Source organism: Hemiscyllium ocellatum, chromosome 37 (assembly GCF_020745735.1).
Source record: "Hemiscyllium ocellatum isolate sHemOce1 chromosome 37, sHemOce1.pat.X.cur, whole genome shotgun sequence".
NCBI lineage: Eukaryota > Metazoa > Chordata > Chondrichthyes > Orectolobiformes > Hemiscylliidae > Hemiscyllium > Hemiscyllium ocellatum.
The window spans coordinates 32,029,194-32,037,266 of record NC_083437.1 but is presented as its reverse complement, the minus strand read 5'-3'; positions in this window follow the sequence as shown (position 1 = coordinate 32,037,266).

The window sequence follows — 8,073 nt, the reverse complement described above, 5'->3', positions numbered from 1 at the left end:
AAATGCAGATCATGTTTAACTAATTTAGTGGCATTCTTTATAAGTGAGGTGGACAATGAGGAACCAGTGGATGTGATGTATCTGGATTTCCAGAAAGCATTTGATAAGGTACTGCACAAAAGGCTGCTGCATAAGATAAAGGTGTATGGGATTACAGTAATGTATTAGCATGGATAGAAGATTGGTTAACTAACAGAAAGGAAAAAAATGGGGATAAATGGGTGTTTTTCTGATTGACGATCAGTGGCTAGTGGTTTGCCTCAGGGATCAGTGTTGGGACTGCAATTGATTACTATTAACACAGGTGATTATGAGTTGGGAACTAAGTATAGTATGTCAAATTTGCGGGTGACACTAAACTGAGTGGCAGAGCAAATTGTACAGATGGACAAAGGTGAAGTGAGTGGCAGATGGAGTACAATGTCGATAAATGTCACATTTTGTTAAGAATAACAGCAAAATGGACTATTATTTAAATGGTGAAAAATGTACAGCATGCTGCTGTGTAAAAGATTGCAAGTGTCCATGTGATTTGTAGGTGCAACAGGTAATTAAGAAGGCAAATGGGATATTATCCTTCATTGCTAGAGGGATGGAGTTTAAAAAGAGGGAGATTATGCTGCAACTGTAAAGGATGCTGGTGAGGCCACACTGAGAGTACTGTGTACAGTTTTAGTCTCCATACTTGAGAAATAATGTGCTGGCATTGGAGGGGGTACAGAAGAGATTCACTGGGTTGATTCCAAAATTGCATTATGTGGAGAGATGGAATAGACAGGAACCGTACTCTATGGAATTTAGAAGACTGAGAGGAGAATCTTTTAGAAGCATATAAAATTATGAAGGGAATAGATAGGATTAAAGCAGAGAGGTTGTTTCCAATGGTCAGTGAAACTAGAACTTGGGAGAATAGCCTCAAAGTAAGGGGAAGCAGATTTAGGACTGGGTTGAGGTGGAACTTCTTCACCAAAGGGTGTGAGTCTTGGAATTCCCTACCCAGGTGAGTAGTTGAGGCTAATTTGTTGAATCTTTTTACGACAAAGGTAGATTTTCGAATAGTAAGGGAATTAAGGGTTATGTTGAGTTGGCGGGTAAGTGGAGTTGAGTCCACAAAAAGATCAGCCACAATCTTATTGAATGGCAGAGAAGGCTCAATGGACCAGTTGGCCTACTCTTATGTCAATATCAATTCAGCTGAGATCAGCTTACTCAGCAAAGACTGTGGCATTCGCTATCCTGTGAGGCTAAATTTAGTGCCATGCATTCACTTTTATAAATGGGAGCATCAAGATGATTTTATCAATTGGAGCTTTTTTTAGATCAGTCTACAAGTCTTAGCAAACGAAAGGACATAGCATTGAAACAACTGAATAATGTCTGAGAGCCAACTGCAATATTAAGTGTAGCACAAAGTGCAATGTGAAGAGACAAAGCAATAATTACGAAAATCAGTCCTCAAATAATTCATAACTTAGGAAACTTTCATCTCACCTCTGTATATGCATGCAAACTATCACCAATGTGCGCACTCTCCGTTTTTTGACAGAACCATGATCAGACATCAGGCAAGATCTAACATATTAATTGGGTTCATATTAATTATGTGCACTTAATGTTGTTTTTTAAAAAATCATATGGATATTAATGAGTCATTGAGTTTGGAAAATGATATCTTCACTTGTTTAAGAGATTTCCACTGTAAACTGGGCCAATCTTATATTCAAAAGAAGGACACCTTTGAGAAAAGGTTGAAGTATCAATATTTTCCTTTTGCATTGATACCAAAGATCTTTAATAACATGAATTAGTAAAAATATAGATCTAATTTTGTGTAATTAATTATATCCCCAAATGTAAACTTGTCTAATGGATTAGCTAGTTCTTCTCGACTGTCATAAATGATTCCAACATATGGCTGGAGAATATCGCTTGGATAAAGTTGGAGATAGTGGAAGGGTTTGGAAGGAGAATCTTGAAGCTGATGTGCTGAACAGGCACACAAACTGGATTATAATAATCGTTTCATTTAATAACAAATGTCAAAATAATCAAAAATATGTCCATCATTCATGATGTAACTGTTTGTTTATAACTGTTTACTTTGATCACAGAATACTTCACCCATCATTGGACCATCCCATAGCCAAGATGTCCCAATCTTCACCAGCAGATGAAGGCCCTACATTTGAACATCTCTGGAGCAGTTTGTAAGTCTGCAACTCTGTTTCTTTCTGTAAATGGGGAGTGTGGTATTTAACCCCACAAATCATCAGGCAAGTTTAGGTCCAGTTGGGAGGATTAAAGTTCAGTTCTGAATCCTGACATTGCACCTCTGCTTCACATTTTAATGGAAGCCACAATGTGGAGGTGGTGCTGATATTGGACTGGTGTGGACAAGATCAGAAGTCGCATGACACCAGGTTGCAGTCCAACAGGTTTATTTGAAATCACAAGCTTTTAGAGCGCTGCTCCTTTGTCAGGTTAAGTGGGCACATGTAAGTTGGGCAGCTGACCCACTCTAAGGAAGTGGGTTGACCGTTTGAATATTATAATGGGTGGAATCCTACAGTGGCTAAAGCAACATGGGCTCTGGAGAGATATGTGACAAAATTGGACAAGAGATCTGGGAAGGAGTATCTCAACATCATGAGCATCTTGCTGCATCATTTATGCACTTACTGAGCAACCAAGCAAAATTCTCACTAGTCAGCATCAAGATGCCAATTAAGGGGGATTATAAACTTGTTAAATGCCTTATTAGCACTGCAACTCACTAATACTCAGCTTCCCATTTTCCCAAACATGTCAAACAAGCTAAAGTTGAGGATTCCCAAAATGGAGGTGAGTGAGGAGCTGGTGATTTCAGTTTGCTAAGGATGCAAGAACCCTTCCTGCTGCTCAGCACCAAACAGCATCTTAGGGTATGATCCATGGCTACCAGCTGCACACACCCCCTGCCACAGACATTGGCATTTGACATTTACCAACCACTCCCAAACATCATTACACTTCCCTGATCCAGTTATAGGCTGTTTCGGATGAACAGGCCTCCTTTGCAGGGCACACTGGCAACCAGCATTAAAAGCAGGGGCACTTTGCATGCAGAGACAGGCACCCAACTCACGATTTCGACCAATCTATATCTCAGAGCAGCTTGTCTCCTTCGGTGTTCCCATAGCATGCCATGCCTATTAGTGCCTTGGCCCTTCAGCCAGAGTCGAAAGCTATTAGTGCTGCCACACTAATGTGCTCTTTTGCACTGAATGGACTGCTTCTAATGCATGCCAGTAGGGACCTATTACCCGGATGCAAGAAATCTAGTTGTTTGGTATACTGAGTCATCATCAATCTAACACCTGCAGCATGTGCCAGCTCTCTGTATCAAACAAATTATAAATTTATTCAATTGAATACCCATAAAAGAAATAGGTTGGGGCCAGTCCTCAGTCCAGTCAGGGGGAATGGGTTTGGGGTATGTTTTTGGTACTTCAGTCAGGGACACAACAGGGGCTTGGCCACAATCATTTGTCGGTTAGAATTGCTCACAGTCAGGGTAATCTGTCTGACTGCAGTCCATGATAGCAACAGTTTGTTCTGTAGGGCTAGTATCTGCACTCAGGGAAATGACATACCATCAGAGTGGATGAAAAGTTGAGCTGCTAAAAGCACAGCAAGTCAAGCAGTATCAGAGGAGGAGGGGAGTCAACGTTTCTGGACTGATTAATGTTGACTGCACCTCTCCTCTGATGCTGCTTGACCTGCTATGCTTTTTCAGCTCAATTCTTTATCCACTCTGACTTTCCAGCATCTGCAGTCTCACTATCTCCTAATGACAAACCATCAGTTGGGGACCTGCAAAGACAGTGGTCAGGACTCTGTCTAAACGCCACTCATCAAATTGGTTAAGGTCTCTGGGTGAATACAGTCATAGAGTCATAGGTAGGGTCAGAATGTCATACAGCATAGGACAGGCCCTTCAGCCCACCGTGTCTATGCTGATCAACAAAAGTCAAACTACACTAATCCCATTTACCAACACTTGGTCCATTGCCTACTGTGTCCTGGCATTTTAAATGTTTACCCAGATGCTTCTTAAATGATGCAAGAGTATCTGCCTCCACTACCCTCTGGGGCAATGCAGTCCATATTTCTCCTACCCTCTGGGTGAAAAGATACTTCCTCACATCTCCTCTAGGCCACTTAATCCTCACATTAAACCTACTCGGCTGATCTTAGGTAAGTCAGCCATGGGGAAAAAGATTCCCATGATCTATCCTATCAATGCCTCTCTAATATAGTGCATCAATAAGATCCCCCCCAGCCTCCTCTGTTCCCAAAGAAAACAAACCCAACCTATCCAGTTTCTTCTCATAACTGACACCTTTTTAAAATCCCAGGCAATATCCTGGTAAATCGCCTCTGCATCTTCCCCAGTGCAACTAACATCAGCTACATACTTTAATTATACTTTCTACGTTCACATTCAAGTTATTAAGTACATAACAAAAAGCAAAGGTCCCAGACCCAATCCCTTTGGTAACCACTGGCTGGTCACAGGCTTTCAATCACACAGCAACCCTCCACCATCGTCCTTTGCCCTATTTGGAAGCCAGTTTTGGATCCAGATTGCCAACTTGCTCTGGATTCCATGGGCTGTCAACTTTTGGACCAGCCTTCCATAGTAGACCTTGTCAAAAGCCTTACTGAAGTCCATGTAAACCACATCAACATGTTAAATAATCATGTTCAATGGCAGAGCAGGCACAGAGGGCTGAATTGTCTAGTTCTGCTCATTATTATTACGTTCAATCAGATCAGATCAGATTCAGATTCTCTACAGTGTGGAAACAGGGCCTTTGGCCCAACAAGTCCAAACCGCCCCTCTGAAGAGTAACCCATCAAAACCAATTCCCCTACCCTATATTTACCCCTGACTAACACACCTAACACTGTGGGCAATTTAGCATGGGCCAATTCACCTGACCTGCATATTTTTGGATTGTGGGAAGAAGCCAGAGCACCCGGAGGAAATTCACGCAGACACAGGGAGAATGTGCAAACTCCACACAGGTAAGTGGGAATCGAACCCAGGTGCCTGGTGCTGTGAGGCAGCAATGCTAACTACTGAGCCACCATACCACCCCAAAACTCCTATTTAGTCTTGGGTGTCCATTCATTGATCACTAAGGAGGCTGAAATGGGGGCCTGTATAGGCAGTTGGGGGAACACTGCCAAAAGAGTTAGTGGCATCCAGGTTGGGGGAGAGAGAGAAACAGAGGGATTTGTGGTGGTGGATCAATGATAGTGATGTGAGTGAACTCGAAGTGTGAGGGAGCATGCAGAACAGCATCAGAGGACGTGGTAGATGATGGCAGGAGTTATTCACAGTGGCCACCACTGTGGCCTCTAGGAGGCAATGGGGGTGTGCATGGAGGACATTTGGAGGCAAAGTTCAATATAGTGTCTCTATACATTGGGGCCATGGGCGCAAATGTGCTTTCAGGGTAGAGTGGATTAAAAGGGAATATCTCGAGGTGGGGTTATCTATTTACAAGGCAGACCCCGGTGCTGACGGTGTCCACAGCAAGTTGAATTCCTCACCATTACTTTTCATTCTCAAGATGCAAAGTGCAACAGGAAAATAGTTGGAACAACGTCAAGGGAGGATGGAGTCGGTGTCGCTGTGGCAGGCCAAAATGTTGGATCCACATCTACTGGCTGCTAGGACATTGCAGGTCCAAAAACAAGCCTGCCATTGGAAATCAGCTACATTTCATTAGCAATTATTTCTTCAATTCTTTACAATGCATGCAGAATGAACATGCTTAGGCATCAAATGCAAGTCAAAGGTGGATTGCACCATGCAACTAACACTTGGAATTCAAACATTGTCATTGCAGTGATGCAGGAGTTATCAGAATTGACCTAAAAGGAGGAAATTTCTGGTCAAAAGTATTTCATCACTTGTGTAAATTCCAAGGGTAGTGAGGGGTGGGGGGAACACCACTCCATCATATTTCATGTATATGACCACAGACTGTAATGAATGTGGTGACAAGTTTTATAGTTGATATGGGCCGGGGATGGGGAGTGTGTAGAAATTGACCTTTGCTAGAGTAGTCAAAATGAAATGAGAGGAAAAAAAATATGTAATTACTCTTAGTGGAAAAAGTCAATCCATCAGGTTCATCACCTAATGATTAGAAAGGTCACTGGTTTCAAAGTTTCTGTATCTGAATAAATGTGTGTTTGGATTAGTATTCTAATTCAACAGTAATGGGCTAAATTGTAACTCAGAAAGGCTGGAGTCCTTTGAAAGGTACTCAGTGAATCACATCTAATAATGTGGACTACTTATCAGCTAAACATAGAAACTGATCATAGAATTGTGCTGTGTTGGTCAAAGGTGTTTCCCTTCATAAATATTTCCACGAAGGACAGGTGATACGGAATGGTCCAACTACTTGGAGTGTTCCGCAGCAACGAGGCCAGGCCCATCCTTCGCAACACCGGGGGCAGGTAGAACCTCAGTACGTAGTGACACTTGGTATTTGCGTACTGGGGATCCATGTACTGTTTGATGTAGCCACATACAAAGGTGGCCATCAGGGTGAGGGTGGCATTGGGTGTATTTTTCCCCCCCCGTTGCCCAGATCTTTATACATGGAGTCCGTTCGGACCCGGTCCACCGTTGATCTCCATATAAAATGGAAGATGGCCCGGGTGACGGCAGCGGCACAGGTTCTGGGAATAGGCCAGACCTATGCCACGTATAACAGCAATGACAATGCCTCACACCTGATGACCAGGGTTTTTCCTGCGATGGAGAGTGACCGAAGCTTCCATCTGCCCAGTTTCTGCCTCACTTTGCTGATACGGTCCTCCCAAGATTTGGCGCATGCCCCAGCACCGCTATCCCCACTCCGAACCAAATAACTAACACCTTCAGGTGGTCGGCCCTGACGGTGACGGGGATCGAGGATTGTTCGGCCCAGTTCCCGAAGAGCACGGCCTTGCTCTTGCCTCGGTTTGCCTTGGCCCCTGAGGCCCATTCGAACTGGTCACATATGCACAGGAGTCTGTGCATGGACAGCAGATCCGAACAGAAAACGGCGAAGTCATCCATGTACAGGGAGGCCTTAACTTGTAGGCCACTGCTGCCAGGAATAGTCACCCCTCTCACACTCGCATCCTTCCTGATGGACTCGGCAAATGGCTCTATGCAGCACACAAACAAGGCAGGAGAGAGAGGGCAGCCCTGTCTGAATCCAGATCTGACTGGGAAGCTATCTGATTCCCACCCATTGATTGAGACTGCTCTGACAATGTTGGTGTAGTGCAGTCTGATCCAATTGCAGATTCCCTCCCCAAAGCCCATTTTGGAGAGAACATCTCTCATATACATGTGTAATATCCTGTCAAATGTTTTCTCCTGGTCTAGGCTGATCAGGCAGTTGTCCAACCCTCTGTCCTGCACGTAGGCAATCGTATCCCTGAGGAGTGCGAGACTCTCGGCGGTCTTCCTGTCCGGTATAGCACAGGTTTGGTCAGGGTAAATCACTGACCCCAGAGCAGACCTGACCCGTTTGGCGATAACCTTTGACAAAATTTTGTAATCCGCATTCAATAGTGAGATTGGTCTCCAATTTCTGAGTTCCTCCCTCTCCCCTTTCTGCTTGTAGATGAGGGTGAATGATGCCTTTCCTCATGGATTCATTCATGGTACCTGCCAGAAGCATACTGACATACATCTCCAGCAGATTCTAGCCAATCAAGCCCCACAGTGCAGAATAGAGATTGAGCTAAAGGAAGCTTTCTTTGTTCATGACAGAGTTTAACAGCATGGGGTGCAATAAACTAGATAGGATCAGATTGACACTCAGTTTCAGTAGGTGTGAGTTGGGTTCTGAAGACTATAATGAACTGTGAAGTACTTATTATTCATGAAGCAGGCATTTGGTTTGCATTATGGGGCAAACTACAGCCTCTATTTGTATCATTTGTGTTCACGTTTGGTGGCTGTCAATAACTGCTGATGTTTGGAATTGTCTGATTGCTTGCCTGTAGATGATG